The 18,244-nt window shown below is 49.1% G+C and overlaps 1 pseudogene; it reads right to left on the bottom strand.

The window, feature by feature from the left end:
• Positions 1-18,244, bottom strand: part of LOC126947931 (zinc finger protein 669-like) — a 133,709-nt pseudogene that overhangs the window by 88,324 nt on the left and 27,141 nt on the right.

Raw genomic sequence — 18,244 nt, 5'->3', positions numbered from 1 at the left:
GATCAGCCCTCATGCAGGACACCAGCTCAACTTGACCTACCTGCTGTGGGCTGACAGTTCAGCAACACATCAGCAGTCACCTGGGTCAGAACCGTGAGCTGACGATGGGCGTTCCCTTTGGTCTGCACAGTGTTTTGTGGTCTTCAGGTGTTGTCATCTTCTTCCACACTAAAATGCTCTCATCTCTTAGACATCAATGTTTAACTGCACCCCAGCATGACCTTTGGCCTGTGCTCAGCAGGCAGTTTTGAGGCCCTGGCTTATGAATGCACAAAAGCACAGCACATAAGCCAACACATAAGTCCTAATTAGCAAGAGTCAGGCTGTATCTCTGCAGTCCCTGCATCTGCTCTGCTCACCATCTCTGTGTGCTTAGGGCAGCCATGTGAACATTATTAATTATTTTACACTCCAAGACAATAGTTATTATGTAAGCAGAAGTAGTGGCCTTGTTTGCTTCTTGTGCTGCTGCTCCCCTTGCTGCTGTACCATACACCCTCCTGATGAGGTGTACATCTATGGTGCCTCATGGTTCAGGCACTGCTGAGTAAAGAAAATGGGAAGAAATAGTTTGATATTAGCCCCTACTGAAGCATATGAAGAAGCGTCTCAGCTGCTTTCATTGAAAAATTCCTGACCAGTGTGTGGGCTTTTCTTATAACTGCTGCTTATCAGCATGTCAAAAGTCTCATCTTCGGACTGCAAGTCTTGACGGCCTTAGTTATAGTGGCCATACTGCATGTGGAGCTAACCCCAGGAAGATGGAGTGACACTCTCTGGAGGATTAGGTGGTCTCCTCCAATGTGGGTTGATGGGCTTCTGAACTCTTTCCTTTAATGATGCAGAGAGTCTACACTGCCAGTGATCATGTGCCACAACTCTATAGATGTAGAAATTCAAAAATTCTGAAATAGTTTCCATTGAAAGGAAATAGAAAAGTGGTCTGGTGCCACGCTCCGGTTAAGAGAACTAGTAGATGGCTCACAAGAATACTCTGTCGCTACTGTCTGTGCCTCTGTCACAGCAAATATCCTGATCCTTCAGTTTTAAAGGTGCAGGTCCATTTTCCTCCCTTTCTTACTGGTAGTTCTCAAGATTACTGTATGATATGCTGAGAAGGCAATATCCTGATAATCAAGTGACATTGGTCAGAACAGCCCAGGCTCTGTTATAGTCCCTGCTCGAAACAGAATGGCCTTTAACGCTTGTGTCCAGCAAACCACATCCTGGGAGAAAACTCAATGTGGGCTTCTTTCTGGGGTCCCTCAGTTGTATTGCAAGTGAAGCATTTATAGTCAAAACTCCATCCATCTGCTCTGGGTAGCCTTCCTGATCTTGTGGTAGTGGTTCACATTGAATCCTAGACTTCTGTTGTCTTTTGTTTGCTATTTGTAAGTAATAAATTCACTTCATGGAATTTATCTATGAATGTATTTGGCCTCATTGTACTCAGAAAAGTTGGCAGCCATTGCACAGTGAACCCGCTTCATAATTGGTGAAAACACCTATGGCCCCCTTGTGCCACAGCAAGGAGGTTCATTCAGCCAAACATAGACTTCATGTTTATAAAACCCTGTAGCACAATTATTACCATGTGGGAGGCCTTTAACAATGGTGATGGCTGATTTGAAAAACTCTGAAGGAAGAAATTTACCCAAATGGGTTGGGTACATGGGAGTTCCTCCTAATTCCAAGAAACCCTTACTCCCCTCCACCTAAAAAGAGTGGAGAGGCCGGGTGCGGTGGCTCAGGCCTGTAATCCGAGCACTTTGGGAGGCCGAGGTGGGCAGATCACAAGGTCAGGGGTTCAAGACCAGCCTGACTAACATGGGGAAGCCCCATCTCTACTAAAAATACAAAAATTAGCTGGGCGTGGTGGCAGGCACCTGTAATCCCAGCTACTCGGGAGGCTGAGGCAGGAGAATCGCTTGAACCTGGGAGGCGGAGGTTACAGTGAGTTGAGACAATGCCACTGCACTCCAGCCTGGGTGACTGGGCAAAACTCCGTCTCAGGGGGAAAAAAAAAAAAAGTGGATAAGAACTGAAACAGGTTTAAAATTTCAACTAATTGGAAATGCAAGTTTACAAAAATAATATTTAAAATAAAAGGTTAAATGAGTGCTCATTGAATTTTATGCCTCCACAAAATAGGTTGTGAGTTAACTTCCACATTTATTGAAAGCCACCAAAGTTGGGAAGCCTCCGTGTCTGAAATTCACAGGTGGCTCAAATAAGAATTATACCTGGGGATACCCCAAAGTTTAAATATGGTATCCCCTATGATATTATGAGGAATTACTGTACATAAATCAGGTTGTCTTCCTTTAACTCTGAAAATCATATTATCTTGCCTAAATTCTCCATAACGCATCGCTCCGCAGTATCCTATAGTGGACATGGCTTTTCTGACCAATGAGCACTAAAATTAAGTGTGAGACTCACCTATGTTCTTATCAAAATGGAAATCCATGAATCCTACCAGTTAGAATAACATGACAGAATGTCAGATTTATGGAATATATAAGTTTTCTGTAAGGCTATTAGGTATTGATTCCATTTTATTAATAGATATCAATATATATAGATTTCCTATTTCTTTTTTTTTTTTTTTTTTTTTTTTTTTTTTTTTTTTTTTTGAGACGGAGTCTCGCTCTGCCGCCCGTGCTGGAGTGCAGTGGCCGGATCTCAGCTCACTGCAAGCTCCGCCTCCCGGGTTCCCACCATTCTCCTGCCTCAGCCTCCCGAGTAGCTGGGACTACAGGCGCCGCCACCACCTTGCCCGGCTAGTTTTTTTTGTATTTTTTTAATAGAGACGGGGTTTCACCGTGTTAGCCAGGATGGTCTCGATCTCCTGACCTCGTGATCCGCCCGTCTCGGCCTCCCAAAGTGCTGGGATTACAGGCTTGAGCCACCGCGCCTGGCCTAGATTACCTATTTCTCCTGTGTTTTAGTATTAATAGATGTGTCTTTTAATTCATCCAGTTGGTCTAAGTTACCAAGTTTGTGGGTTATGGAGATTGTAATATTCTTTATGATTTTATCATCCACGGGCTCTCTAATATAAAGGCTTCTTTTAATTCTTAAAGTGTTAAGTTGGTGCAAAAGTAATTGTGGTTTTGGACCATGAATTTTAAATTTGTATAACTAGGCTGCAACACACCTTTATTAATCAAAATAGAACCCATTACAATGGGCTGGGCACAGTGGCTCACGCCTGTAATCCCAGCACTTTGGGAGGCTGAGGCAGGCGGATCAGGAGGTCAGGAGTTTGAGACCAGCCTGACCAACATGGTGAAATCCCATCTCTACTAAAAAGACAAAAAGTAGCCGGGAGTGGTGACATGTGCCTGTAATCCCAGCTACTCAAGAGGCTGAGGCAGGAGAATCTCTTGAACCCAGGAGGCAGAGGTTGCGGTGAGCCGAGATTGCACCTTTGCACTCTGGCCTGGGTGACAGAGTGAGACTGTCAAAAAAAAAAAAAAAAAAAAAAAAAAAAAAAAAGAAAAAGAAAAAGAAAAAGAAAAGAAACCATTACAATGAATACATTTTTGCCAATGAGAAATAAACTTGTTTATTCTGTGCTTTCAGGGTTGGATGAACTCTTGAAAAGTATTTTCTGCATCCTGCTGGTTGTGTACTTGTTTTCCCTGCAAAAAGTTGTCAAGATGCTTAAAGAAGTGGTAGTTGGTTGGTGAGAGGTCAGATGAATATGGCAGATGAGGCAAAACTTCATAGCCCAGTTTATTCAACTTTTGAAGCCCTGGTTGTATGACATGTGGTCAGGCGTTGTGGAGATCTGGGCCCTTCCTGTTGACCAGTGCCGGCTCCAGGTGCTGCAGTTTTCCGTGCATCTCTTCGATTAGCTTGGCATACATCTCAGATGTAATAATTTCACCAGGATTCAAAAACTGTAGTGGATCAGAAGACAGGCAGCTGACCACCAAACAGTGACCATGACCTTTTATTGGTGCAAGTTTGACGTTGGGAAGTGGTTTGGAGCTTCTTCTCAGTCCAACCACTGAGCTGGCTGTTGTATGGAATCCACTTTTCGTGGCATGTCACAATCTGATTAAGAAATGGTTGATTGTTGTTTCATAGAATAAGAGAAGATGACACCTCAAAAGGATGTTTTTAAAAATATTTGGTCAACTAATGAGGCACCCACTTACCAAGATTTTTCAACTTTCCAGTTGGTTTCAAATGCCGGATGACCATAGAATGGTCGACATTCAGTTCTTCACCAACTTCTCATGTAGCTGTGAGAGGATGGAATTCAGTGGTTGTTCTCAATTGGTCGTTATCAACTTTCGATGGCTGCCCACTTCGCTCCTCATCTTCAAGGCTCTCACCTCCTTTGCAAAACTTCTTGAACCACTGCGATGTACATTAATTAGCAGTTCCTGGGCCAAATGCGTTGATATTGTGAGTTGTCTTCCCTGCTTTAGGACCCATTTTGAACTCGAATAAGAAAGTCGCTTGAATTTGCTTTTTGGTCTGACATCATTTTCATAGTCTAAAATAAATAAGTAATAAGTCATTAGCAAAAAAAAAAAAAAAAAAAAAAAAAAAAAAGGCAAGGAATGCCCATTAGAATGATGAATAACATAACCACGTTTATTTAAGAGGGTATTCCAGTATCAAACAGCAAATTCCAAGAATGCAAAACTGCCATTACTTTTATACTCATCTTAGAGTGATTTGTATGATTTCTTTTTTTCTTTGTTAGCCTGGCTTGATAGTTACCAATTTTGTTGATCTTTATGAAGAAACAGCTATTGTTCTATTGAGTTCTTCTGTTGATTTTCTGTGTTCAGTGCCATTGACTTGTCATCTTGTTTTTATTTCTTTTGAGTGAATTTGGCTTATATTGTTCTTTTTTCTTTTTCTTTTTCTTTTTTTTTTGAGACTTAGTCTCGCTCTGTTGCCCAAGTGACCTCGCTCTGTCGCACGAGGTCAGGAGATCAAGACCATCCTGGCTAACATGGTGAAACCGCGTCCCTGCTAAAAATACAAAAAATTAGCCGGGCGTGGTGGCAGGCGCCTGTAGTCCCAGCTACTCAGGAGGCTGAGGCAGGAGAATAGCTTGAACCCAGGAGGTGGAAATTGTAGTGAGTTGATATTGTGCCACTGCACTCCAGCATGGGTGACAGAGCAAGACTCTGTCTCAAGAAAAAAAAAAAAAAACATATTAGCTAGGTATGGTGGTGCAAGGTTGCAGTGAGCCGAGATCATGCCACTGCACTCCAGCGTGGGCTATAGAGCGAGACTCTGTCTCAAAAAAACTAACTAAATAAATAAATAAATAAATACTATGTGTGTGTATATATATATTAAAATGTACACACACACACACACACACACACATATATATTTGAAGTGTTTTCTAATGAGAGCAGGTGTTCTGGAAGACCTCATTAAATACAGAATCTGAATGGAGGCCCATGTCACACCTTCCATTTTTTCATCATTGCAGCTGGGCTTTTCTCCTCTTCTCTGCTGGACTCTGCTGTTTCTCACAAGGTATTCAGAGACTCTGCCCTGAATCCTACAACCAGGAGATGAGAAGCACAGAGTGACACCAGTAGGAGAACATAAAGATGCGGTGACAGTTGTCCTCCTCCTGCAGAGTCCATAGCAGTGCACTCCTACCGCTGGTGCCCTAGTTAAGCCTGGGGGCCAGCATGCCCGATGATTGTCTGGGAGTGCTGCAGTCAGGGTCCCCACAATGGGCACCCAGCCAGTGCCCTTGCACTCTGCATGACCGTGGCCATTGTCACCTCAGAGCCCCTGGGTACAGAACAATGCATCCTTCCAGAGCTACATGTGAGGAAGGACCACGTGAGTCCCGGGAAAGGGCTGAGGCTCTGCGGAGGTAGGTGGCCAGGACAGAGACCTGATGCCTGTGTGGAGAATCATCTGTGGGTGTGAGTGGCACTGTGGGGCCAGTGCCCGGGTTCTGCTGCTCCCCCTTCTCAAAGATCAGGGCCCAAGCAGGGGCTGGCGTGTGTGTGACACCTGGAACTGCAGGGCCACCACCCATGTGTGAGGCCGTCGTGGGGACCTGAACACGGTGTCGTCTGCAGACCCCACCCATCCACTAGCCCCAATTCCTGGCCAGCTTCTGCCAAGGTGAGAGGGTGGAATTTGGAAGGTGGATGTAAGCTGAAGCCTGTCCCCCAGTGGCTGACACACAGTGGTGACACTGTGTGTGTAGGGAAGAAAGAGAGATCAGACTGTTATTGTGTCTATGTAGAAAGACGAAGACATAAGAAAGTCCATTTTGATCTGTACTAAGAAAAATTCTTCTGCCTTGAGATGCTGTTAATCTGTAACCCTAGCCCCAACCCTGTGCTCCCAGAAGCAAGTGCTTTATTGACTCAAGGTTGAATGGATTTAGGGCTGTGCAGGATGTGCCTTAGTAAAAATGTGTTTGCACCTCCTGGGCTCCAGGCTGCCAGCTGCCTGCCCAGGGTCTGAATGTCCTACTGTGACCTGTTTCCTCACCTGGCCTAGAGGACAGATAGGGAAGGCTTGTTTTGAGGATTAGGCAGGGTAATCCCAGTAAGCCCTCATTAGCTTGCCCATCCTCCAGTCTTTTTGATTTCTTTTTTCTCTTCTTTGTTGTGAAACTCTGGAGAATTGTCCTCCAGCATGTCTTCAGTTGGGGAGGTGGAAAGGCTGGACCTTGCCTTTGACTTCAGGGCTCCTTCTGGGTGCCCCCTCCTCCTAGGGTTTTTAAAAGCATATACTTAACAACATACCCTGTACCTGAGAGAGCTGCAGAGAACCTCCTGCGTGTCCAAACCAGCATACTTTGTTCCCTGACTGCAGGCCCTCGTCACACCCCAAAGCCCGAATACTTTCAGGTGGCCAGCTTCAGACAAGAGTCTGAACTCAATGCTTGTTTTCTGGGGTCTACACAAGCGTGTATGATGGGGCTACCTCCATCCTGCATTCTACCCCTGTGCCTCCCCCAATCCATTAGGGGCCTCAACTCCAGTGATCCCTAACTGGGAGCAAGGTTCCCCAGGCAAGGAATGCAGCTGTCCCTAGGATGCTGGCCTGGCTATGTCCCAATGGATATCAGTCCTGGAGCAAGAGGTCCAAGGCAGGGAGTTTCACCCCCCATTTCACCAGGTGTGGTGACCTTTCTGGGTTCCTAGCTTTCAAGATGGGATTTTTACACTGTGCCACAGTGGGAGAAACCGAAGCACAGGGCCGGTGAGCGGTAAAGAAAGAAAACCTCTGTGACTAGGAAACATGTCCCTTGCCCAGCACAGCCACTCCAGGATAGCACCCTTTGGGATATACCCCTGAGCTGTTCTTGGCACGTGGCATGGCACTGTGGTGGAGGTCAGCAGCTTCTGAGGTTGGGGGTGGGGGTGCTGGCAGGAGCAGGTAATTTTGGACCCACCACGGGGAGGAAGGGGACATTGACCCTTTCCCCACACCTTGAGTGCAGCAGTAATTTTCTTCTCTGATGTGTGTGGGCATCAATGCCTATGTGGGTGTGGGTGCGTCCTCCCCTTTTGTTGATGAAGAACCTTCCTGCAGCCGTTGGGGTGGATATGGGCACCACGTGTGCCTGGCAGCAGGGTGGTGCCTGCGGAGGCTTGGCTACTCCATGTCTCACTGCCATCTCCCCAGGGGAAGCAGACCCTGTGCCCTTAGTGCCCCTCATACCCAGTCCCTCACATTCTTCACTTGGCATCCCCCTGCCTGATTCTCCCAACTCAGCCCCTGCCAGGCATCTCCAGGCCCTGTGGACCCTGGGATGGGATCAAAGGAGGCAGCAACTGTGCTGCCTGCCTCTGCCTGAAGTCAGGGATCCCTGGCCGCTCCTGGCATCCAGTGGGCAGGGTAGGTGGGGAGGTCAGGGGTCAGCTTTTCCACTCCCCAGCCTGCACTGGTTAAGTCACCAGTGCAGAGCCTGGAGGCTGATCTGTGTCCTCCACAGTCCCTTGATGAATTATATTGAAACCAATCCTTGTGTGAATGACAAGACCTCTTGTTGCCACCCAGATCAAACCAGAATCGAAAGACTGTTGCACTTGGGCCAAGAGCCTGGGGCTGAGGATGCCATGACCACCCCGTTATCTTCCTTCTGGGGTCCCCAGGAAGCTCCCAGGACTGAATGATCCCCACAAAACACAGTGGCCAGGATGGGAGGGCTGGAGGTCAACGCCTCCCCGCCCCTACCACCACAACCTAGAGGCCCCCATGGAGGTTTGCCCTGAACTGTGGGTCCCTGTGGGATGCAGGCTCCCACGGATAGTTCAGGGGATGAGCATGAGTCCTCCTGGCTGACAGGAGTCTGGTGGGCACTGGGTGTGTGGGGCCTGTGTAGGTGAGTTGGACAGCAATGGGCCTAGCCAGGGAGCCAGGGACTGGTGTGGCCAACGTGGGCAGCAATATGTTGCCAGAACCAAAACTACAGTGCAACCAGCCCAGCTGGTAGGGAGAAGGAGGCCAGGATATCTACCCCTGTCCTGGCCCCAAGCCCAGACTGCCTGCCTGTACTGGACATTGCCTGGTCCAGGAGGCCTGGGCATGATGGTCAGGTGGTGTGTCCCTGGGTTCCAGGCCTAGGTGGTCCCTTGGGAGCTGAGCATCCTCTGAGCAGGAGGAGGGCCCGCGGTCCACAGTTTGCATCGGCCCGTGGGGGTGTGCCCCCACCCCAGCTTCTCAGCCCGCACGGGGACGTGGCCAGGGCTCCTCACCTGCTCTGTGGCTCCAGCTCTGATCAGCTCACTGGGTGACTCTGACAGCTTCCTCCCCAAAGCTTGGGTCCTCCTCCGTGGGAATGGGGTGTCCCAGTCCCCCTGCAGGCAGGAACCCACCCTCAGCTCCTCTGGTGGGCCCACTTGGGCTTTCTTACCTACTGGCTTGTGAGACCCAGTTGACCAAACTTGGTGTCCTATTTTTATTTTGGCCTTTTTCTTAGTGTGTGTTTCCTCTAACTACTGCTGTGTAGAATCTCTATATGAGTTTTAGGTAGAGAATCTTGCTCACCCAGAGGTCCCCCACCCCAGGGAGCCTCCAATTCGGCCCCCCCGTCTGGTCCTGCCTATGCTCCGCTTGGTGTGACTGTTGAGCGTGATCGATCCACACAGCTGCTTGACCCTGCATCTCCTTCCTTCTTGTTGCTGAGGCCAGTTCTGTTCTCTCTTTCTCCACCTGAACTGCACTTGAAGCCACGACGAAGGATGAGAAGTGGTTGCTAAGAAGGACCCTCCTGCAGCGAATCTGCTGTGAGGAGGCTGCACTGGCCCAGCCTGTCATTTCCTTCTCTAAAATCATTCCAGAGGTCGGCAAGGGGCAACCTGTCCCTGCCTGCTCTTGTGGCCCGTGAATCAAGAATGGATTTTACATTTCCAAATGGTTGAACAAATAAACAAATAACACTTCATGACACTGAGAAGTTTCCATGTCCATAAGTAAAGATTTATGGGGGTGCAATTATGCCCATCTCTTCACAGGCCACCTGCAGAAGGCTACTGTCGTGCAGCCATGGCAGAGTTGCATCCTTGAGACAAAGATCAGTTGGCAAAGCTGAAAATACTGATTCCTGGCTCTTTAGGGAAACAGTTTCCAGTCCCTGGTTTAAGGGCTGTGCAGCAGGATCCCAGGATCTTGGTCAGATTGTTCCTCACTCAGGGCCTGCCGTGGCCTTCGCTAGTATGTCTGCAAAGTCTGCGTGCTATGGTGCCTCTCATGGGGGCTTTGAGCTCTGTCGTGCTAGATTTCAGGGTGTCTGCCTCATGGTCATCTGTCTCACCAACAGAGACCCTGTGGCCATATTCAAACTAGCAGGAACAGTTGGTCTTTGGCAGCAGGGATGCCTTAGAGCTGAGCTGCCACCACCCTGAAGTGGTCCCATGACACCCATCTGGGTTAAGGTTGGGGCAGGGCTGGTGTCCTGAACTGCCGTGCGATGTGGATCATAATAGCTGGGGGGGGGGGAGAGGGGGTTGCTATTACTCCCCATATGGCGGGGGGTGCCTTACCCCCCTGCGATGTGGATCTAAGAGCCAATTACTCCCCCCTGCAATGTGTGTCCATTATTAGCAGTCTCTTTTGTTCAGGATATTAGGAACAATTTCACAGGTTGTGTGTACACAGCCTGCGATGGGAGAAAGAATACCATCCTCTGCACCTCTGGATATTAGGAACCATATCACATAATGGGTGTACACTTTTTCAGAGATTTAGGGTAATGTCCTGTGTTTCCCTGAATATTCGGAGACATATCACAGGGTGACTGTACACCCACTACTCTCTTGGCAGGAACATCATACTTTACCTACTGGAAATTAGGAGCAATATCACAGATTGGGTGTCAAGCCACTGTCATATTGGAAGTAATATCATGCTCCCCCACAAGTTACGAGGAACAATATCACAGGGGGGTGTCTACCTTCTCCGGTAGTGGGAGTAGTATCATCATCTCTTCCTTTAGATGACAGGAACAATATCACAGGGTGGGTGTACACCCTGTGTGTTTTTGGAAGCAATGTCATTCTCTCTTCTTTTAGGTTTTAGGATTCATATCACAGGCGGGGTGTACACCCCTTGTTATATTGGATGGAATCTCATTTTCTTTCAACCTGTATCTTTAGAACAATATCCCATGGGGGCTGTCCATACCTTCAATATTGGTACTAACACCATCTTCTCCTTTCCTGGATATAAGAAACAGTATCACAGGAGGGGTGTACACCCCTTGCAATACTGGTAGTAATATCACATCTCCCCTGTGGTTATTAAGGACAAAATCCCAAGGTGGCTGTATGGTTCGTACTTTATTGGGAGTAGTATCATCCACTCACCCCCTGAATAAGAGGAACCATATCACTGAAGAAGTGTCCACCCACTTCGATATTGTCAGCCATGTCATCTTCTTCCCGCCTGGATATTAGGAATGATATCCTAGGGTTGGGGGCTGTGTACACCCACTGCGACATCGAAAGTAAAATCAGCCTCTTTCCCGCTGGATATTAGGAACTCTATCACAGGTGTGTGTGCACCTTCTCGGATATTGGGAGTACTATGAGCCTCCACCTCGCTGCATATTAGGAACAATATACAGGGGGCAGGGTGGTTACAGCCCCTGAGATATTGAGAGCAATAGTCTTCTCTTTCCCCTGTACATTAGGGTCTACCTCACAGGGGTCCGTACACCTTCTGTGATATTAGGATTAATGTTGTCCTCTCCCCTACTGAATGTCAAAAACAGTATCACAGAAGGGTGTACACCCCCTGCGATATGGCCAGTAATATCATCGTCTCTACCTTTGGATACTAGGAACAACGTCACAGAGGGTGTGTACACTCCCCTGTGATATAGGGCATAATGTTATCCTCTCTTCCCCTGGATATTAGGACTGATATCCCTGGTGGTGGGAGGTGGAGTACATTAAGAACAGTATCACTGGGTGGGTGTACACCCCCTGCGATATTGGGTGTAGTATCATCCTCGCTTCTCTAGGATATTAAGAACAATATCACAGGAGGGCTGTACCTCCTCAGCCCCTGCGTTATTGGGAGCAATAGCATCTTCTCCCCCTCTCAATATAAGGAACAATATCCCAGGGTGGGTGTACATCCCCTGCGATATTGGGTGTAGTATCATCCTCGCTTCCCTAGGATATTAAGAACAATATCACAGGAGGGGTGTACCTCCACAGCCCCTGCATTATTGGGAGCAATAGCATCTTCTCCCCCTCTCAATATAAGGAACAATATCCTAGGGTGGGTGTACATCCCCTGCGATATTGGGCGTAATGTCTTCGTCTTCTAACGTGGATATTGGGTGTAGTGTCACAGGGGGTGTACACCTTCTTCGATATTGGGAGCAATATCACCCTCTCCCCTCAGGATTGTAGGCAAAATATCAAAGGAGTTTTACAAGTCATGTGATATGAGCAGTAATATCATCCTCTCCCCACCTAGATGTTAGGAACTATATCACAGGCGGCTGTACACTTCTTGCGATATTGGGAGTCATATCATCCTCTCCCCTCATGGATATTAAGAACAATATTACAAAGGAGGTGTACACCCCCTGCCATATTGAGAGAAATATGTTGCTCTCCCTTTCGGGATATTAGGAACAATATCGCAGGAGGTGTGTATAACCACTGTGATATTGGGAGTAATATCATCCTCTCTCCCTGAATATAAGAAACAATATCACAGGAGGATGTACACATCCTGTGATATTGGGAGTCACATCATTTTCTCTCCCTCTGGATATTCGGAACAATATCACAGTGGATATGTACACCCCCTGCGATATTGCCACAAGTATCATCGTCTCCCTCCCAGGATATAGGGAACAATATCACAAGGGGGTGTACATCCCCTGCAATACTAGGAGTAATATCTTCCTCTCCCCCGCTGGCTATTAGGAGCAATGTCACAGAAGGGGTGTACACTCCCTGCTCTAATGGGAGTGATATCTTCCTCTACTTCCCTGGATATTAGGAACAATGTCACTAGGGAGTGTACACCTCCTACAATATTGAGACTAATATCATCCTCTCGCCCCCTGGATGTTAGGAACCATATTGCAGGGGTGGTGTACATCCCCTGCGAAATCGGAAGAAATACCATCCTCTCCACCTTTGGAACACTTTTTAACATAGCTTCGTATGTGGGGAGGACTCGAGTGATTAATCGAATGTTTCATCAGGTGCGGTTCTTCTGTTCCCCAGTTTTGACACAACATTTGGTGAAATTTCCAGGGACTCCTGTGGTCAGCCTCACGGTTTCACTCTGTCACTTTCTAATGCAGTATTCTTTGGGAGTCTTTCAAATTAAGCGCCATCATTTAAAAATAAGTTTTATAATATGCAGTTTCAGGTTAATTCTTTACCTTTGTGTCTCAGGCAGTAGCTACCTACCTGTGAGTAGTCAGAAAGGTTCACACGGTTTTCCAGGGCGACCTTTGCATTTACTGGAACTATTAAGAGCTCGTTCCTGCTTCGGCCGTGATTGACACGCAGTGCACGTGAGGCCGTGCGTGGCTTAGCATCTTCTGTGGGCTTAGAGGTCACTTTCTGTTCTTCCCCAAGCCTGCTGCGCTGTGCCATGTTCACTGCGGGCGACGGTCACACTGTCTGGCACAGGCCACCGATGCCACAGGGCAGGATCCACGTATCGGAGCCTGCAGAATGGCAGAGCCTGGCCTCCTGGCCTCCCTTCAGGGGGAGCAAAAAGCTCAAGCCTGTTATCAGAGCTGTGCTAGCCCAGAAAGCCTCCGAACAGGTTTAATTTAGGAATCAGCTCCTACCAACTGCCCGTGTTTAGGATGTGTTTGAGTTTTTGTGATTTTTCCTGCACTGAAGCTACTGGGCTGGCTCTGAGTCACTGTCATGGGACTTCAGGTTGCCCTGGCGGGAAGCGGAAGGGGAGGAGGGCCGCACAGAGGCTTGCGGCCGTGATAATGAAGAGCTTGTTGCCTCTTGGGACAGCGAGTTCAAACTCTTTGTAATTGTCAGCGTAAATAGTGACCCGCTGAGGACATGGCTGTAATTCAGGGTGGCATGGTTGATTGTCATCCTTGATATCAGGTACCTGCCTCTAAAATGATGGTACCCATAGTCCAGCTCCAGGAGGGCAGCTCCTGCCAAACACACGTGCTCCTGGGCCCCTGCAGACAAGGTCGTGCTGCCAGCCAGGCCTGCAGCTGTGGGTGCAGCGGGGTCTTCATGGCACTGAGCGCCTCCCTCGTTTGCTTGTGGGGCCCAGCCCTCCATCCCACCCAGTCCCCAGTGCGGCTTCTCCCAGGATTCTCCCAGCCCCGTGCACACCTCCGTCTTCACAGCTTCCCTAGTTTTCTCGTGGGCGGCCCAGGTGGGCGCCTGGGCAGGGATCGTGTGTTAGTCGAGTTCTCTCCAGCCTTCCCTGGCTAGTGGCTCAACAGGTCCCTTCAGATGAGTCAGCCAGCTGTGTGCCCGCATGTTCAAGATACTTGTCAGGGGCCTTCCTCAGAGCAAGACCGACACTCACCTCCTCCATAGGACTTTGTAGCCCGCCCTGGAGAGACGCCAGCCACATCCAGAGGGGCCGCCCGGGTCCCCTGGGCTGGTGGGAGTGACTTCTGAGCCACTCGAGGCCCCACTTTGTGTTCCTACACCCCACAAAGTCACTTAAAGCGCCATGTTCTGGTGCCGTGTGCCTCTCGAGTGTGGCACACAAGCCTGGACAGGGATCTGAGTGGGCGCTGCCTTCCTCAGGCTGCGCTTGTGTTTTAGGGCCCCTGGAACACTCGTGGCTGTGATTCTAGCCACCGTCTCGGCTTCCCTAGAGGGTTTCACCCGCAGCCTGAGGGCCACATCGGCAGCCACCGAGGAGCCAGCAGGTCCGACGTTGGTCTCACTCAGTCCTTCTCGACTTTGGTCGAGACAGAGGAGACAGCAAAACTTCAGCTGGGAGCCCCAGGCCTTCTCTGCTTGGGGCCCTGGGACTGAGATAGCACAGATCCTGCCATCCACGTGCTGGGGGCCCCCCTGTGCGGCTCCCTCCTCTGGTCAGGGGCCGCTCCCTTGGGCTGGGCACCTCCGGGTCCTCGCACTCAGGGGCTCAGGGTGGATCCTGGATGCAGAGAGAAGGAGAAGGGCGGCCGTTTGAGCCCAACTGTGTTGGCTTCATCTTCTGCCTCTTGTCGCTAAATACATTTGCAAAGTTTTCCAGATGAAAACTCAGAAGGGATTTTTAATGACTGGAATCTGTGAATTCCATGGAAGCCAAGTCTGTCCACCTCTTTCACCCACCTCACTTTCTCCCCGTTGGGGCTGATTTTGGCAGCGTTCATAGGGGCAGGGACGGAAGGGGTGGGGGCCAGCCCTCGGCCCTGTGTCCCTCCCCTCCTCCCCTCAGCGCCACAGCATTTCTGTGTCATCCCCTTCCCTGCATGTGTCCTCATGAAAACCAAGTGCGGCTGGAGGGACATGCCTGTGCCCGCTCCCGTGACCTTCCCGGCCAGCCCGGCTGCAGCGGCCCCTCGGCAGGCATCTTTCTGGTGCTGTCTCCGTGCCCCTCCCATCACCTGACGCTCGTGCTCCTGAATCTTCACGCGTGTGCTCCGTGCAGCCACCTCACGGGCTCCCTGGGAATGGAGACAGTGTCTCACGCCGGTCAGAATGCTCTTCTCTGTCCACTGAATAGTCCAACACAGAATTATTCCTCTGTGATTATTTATGCTTTGTTATGTAGAACTGGAATAAAGAAAAAGCGAATTTAGACATTACAGCCATCAGGTTGAAGCTAGGTAATTGCATTAGGGAATTAAATGAAAGCATTTGAGCTTCTCGAGTTCTAATTCCACATCTTCGTATCCCCATCACCCCATACCCAGTGTCTAACAGAGCTCTTGGTCTAGGAGTTTCTTGATAAATGCTTACTGAATTGAACTGGACTGAGCTTAACATTCCTACCCAGAGTTAGAAGCCAGTCCCTGAGCAAATTGCATTTAGAACGTGAGTTTGACGTTACTGTGGTAAGGGGTATCCTACACGTCATAATTCCTAGTCAATATCAGCTATTTAGTCAAATAGAGTCAAGTATAGAGAGGCATTGGCCCATCTGGGGAAAGGGCAAGGCACGGTGCTTTAGGTGCAGGTCCCCAATATCAACTATGAAAATAAAATGTTGTCATCTCCAATTGCAGCCCTGTCCTCAGCTGGTCACTGTTTACGCTAACAATTATAAACAGCTTGAACTTGCTGTCCTGAGAGACAACACACCCTCCATTCTCTCTGCAGTGCAGCTGCCTTGGTGGATGGAACATGCCCCTCCTCCCTCCCTCCCCCCTCCCTCCCCCTCCCCTCTCCCTCCCTCCCCCCTCCTCTCTCCTTCCCTCCCCCTCCTCCTCTCTCCTCTCTCCCCCCTCCTCTCTCCCTCCCTCTCCCCTCCTCTCTTCCCCCTTCCCCCCTCCTTCTTCCTATCTTCTCTCACCTTTCTCCCCCCACCTTCTCTCCTGGGTGAGGGGCAGAAGAGAAAAGACCTCCGGAATCTTCTGCTTCATCCAAGCAGCTTGGGGGCAGCATCAACTGCTGCAATATGGCTGCCCCAGCAGGTGCCTCAGGGCAGCCTTTCTAATGGGAATCCTGGAATCATGTCTTTCCTTAATGTGTCCTAAAGGCTGGAGGACATGAAGTGAAACAATGCTCCATGCTCAGTCCTGTGATTTTGTGTATTTATTGGACTTACTTTGAAATTAAACTAAATGATACCCAAGGTAGAGCATGAAAAAAAAAAAAAAACAGGCTATGGTGTTTGAAAAACAAACAAAACCGTTTGGTTTGTTGGTTTGTTCTTAGACCTTCACAGGCTCCTAGGTCACACGTTTCAGTTTCTCAGCGAGTGACATTCTCTGCGGAAGCCATGTCAGCCTCTTGTTTGATGATGTCAGCCACAGCAGAAAGAAGCACTCCGTAGGCCCCGTGCTCAGCACCTTGGCATGAGCTCCTGCCATCTTCTGTTCATGCTCATCACAGCTCTGTGCAGTGGGCATCCTCCTGATCCCTGTGGGAGGATGGAGGATGGAGGCGGAAGGGTGAGTGACGGCAGGATCACATGAGGGGTCTCTCCCGAAGTAGGGAGGGGAACCTTCCCAGGACCTCAGTGCCCATCACGTCCTTCCTCCTCCTCCTCTGCCTCTCTGTGACTGTTTGACTCAGGCTGCAGGGACAGACGTGAGTATGTGCAGAGCGTGTGTGCACCCCTGGAGGTGTGTGCTCATATTGGCAGGGAGGGATGTGAGTGTGTACAGAGCGTGTGTGCACACCTTGGGGATATGTGCTGGCATTGGCAGGGACAGATGTGAGTGCGTACAGAATGTGTGCTGGCATTGGCAGGGACAGATGTGTACAGAGCGTGTGTGCACACCTTGGGGTTGTGGGTTGGTGTTGGCACGGACAGACGTGAGTGTGTACACAGCGTGTGTGCACACCTGGGGATGTGTGCTTATGTTGTTTTGTAAGCGGCAAATACGTGGCCTGTTGCGTTGGGCGGCCCTGTGCCTGTGCTGAGTCCGTCAGTGGCCCTCGGGTTGGGGTTTCCATCTCCCCAGACAGCACTCGAGTGTCTTGAGGTTTCAGATTCTTCCTCTCCGGGTACTTGGGCCTCCTCAGGACCAAACATCAGAACCAGCCCCAACTGCAAACTACAAGAACATTCAAATGCATCTTCAGTAGAGAAAACAAAAGCAATTGGAATAATTTTCCACCATGACCCCGTGGTTAAGCCGTTAGATACTCCAGCCAACAGATTGAGTCACTTTAAAATTCACACCAATTAAAATGGTTGTGAGAGTTGCAGAGCTTTACCGCTAAACCTTGAAATAATTGAAGCGTTCTGCTCCACTTGCTTACAAACTAGGGTTGGGAATAACTTTCAGTCCAAAGTAGTAACCTTGTAAATCCAGCTTAGATGCGAGGCTCCCACTGACACAGGAAGAGACAGTGGCCCTTGATTATTCTCCTGTGTTCAGATACTTTGTCATTTTTTTTTTTTTTATCCTGATCATCACTTCTGCTTTTCCAATTCAAACTAAAGGGAGTGTAGTTCTGTTTTGGAGAAGCTGTGGTTATTGGTTTCTTTTCATGGCTTGCTTAATCTCTTATGTCTGGCGCTTACATTTACCCAAATAGATTTTTCTTTAGTACGGCGGTGCCATAGCCCAGGGCTTCTCCCTCCATATCTGCTCCCCAGGAGGCCCCCTAGGAATGGGTGCTGGAGATCCAGCCCCTCTCCGTGTGCCGTTTTCTTTGAGTCCAAGGTAGGTTTGGCTCAGAGAAGAAAACAGGCCTCTGGGTTAGGTGCCTCTGACTGCTTGCTTGTGAAATGTTTAATGATAAGGTGCCTTCCAAACTAATTTTACACATTGATAGTTGTAGCCTGAAGTATCACTGCAGTCATAAGAACAAGAAACACTCCCATCAAGTAGATAGGCAGAAGAAAGCCATAAAAGTTTAATAAAGCGCAAATAAAATGGTGTTGTCAGAATGTACAGTGGGAAATGCTCTCAATCCAGCCAGATTGGCTGTGGCGTCCTCCTGTAAATACATTTAGCCACGTGTGGCCTTGATCGCAATATTACTGTGAATTGCGATCCAGAATGTTCTTGGGGGTCGATGCCTGGACTGTGTCAGCAGATGAGTCTGATTTGACGTCACGGTGGTGATGTGCTTAACACGGCCAGCTGAACTGAGGGGTGGCCACCCGTGCACTCGCCACG

Source organism: Macaca thibetana, chromosome 2 (genome assembly GCF_024542745.1).
Source record: "Macaca thibetana thibetana isolate TM-01 chromosome 2, ASM2454274v1, whole genome shotgun sequence".
NCBI classification, from domain to species: Eukaryota; Metazoa; Chordata; class Mammalia; order Primates; family Cercopithecidae; genus Macaca; species Macaca thibetana.
Note: the sequence above shows the minus strand (reverse complement) of the source record. Positions and strands in the feature narration are given on the sequence as shown.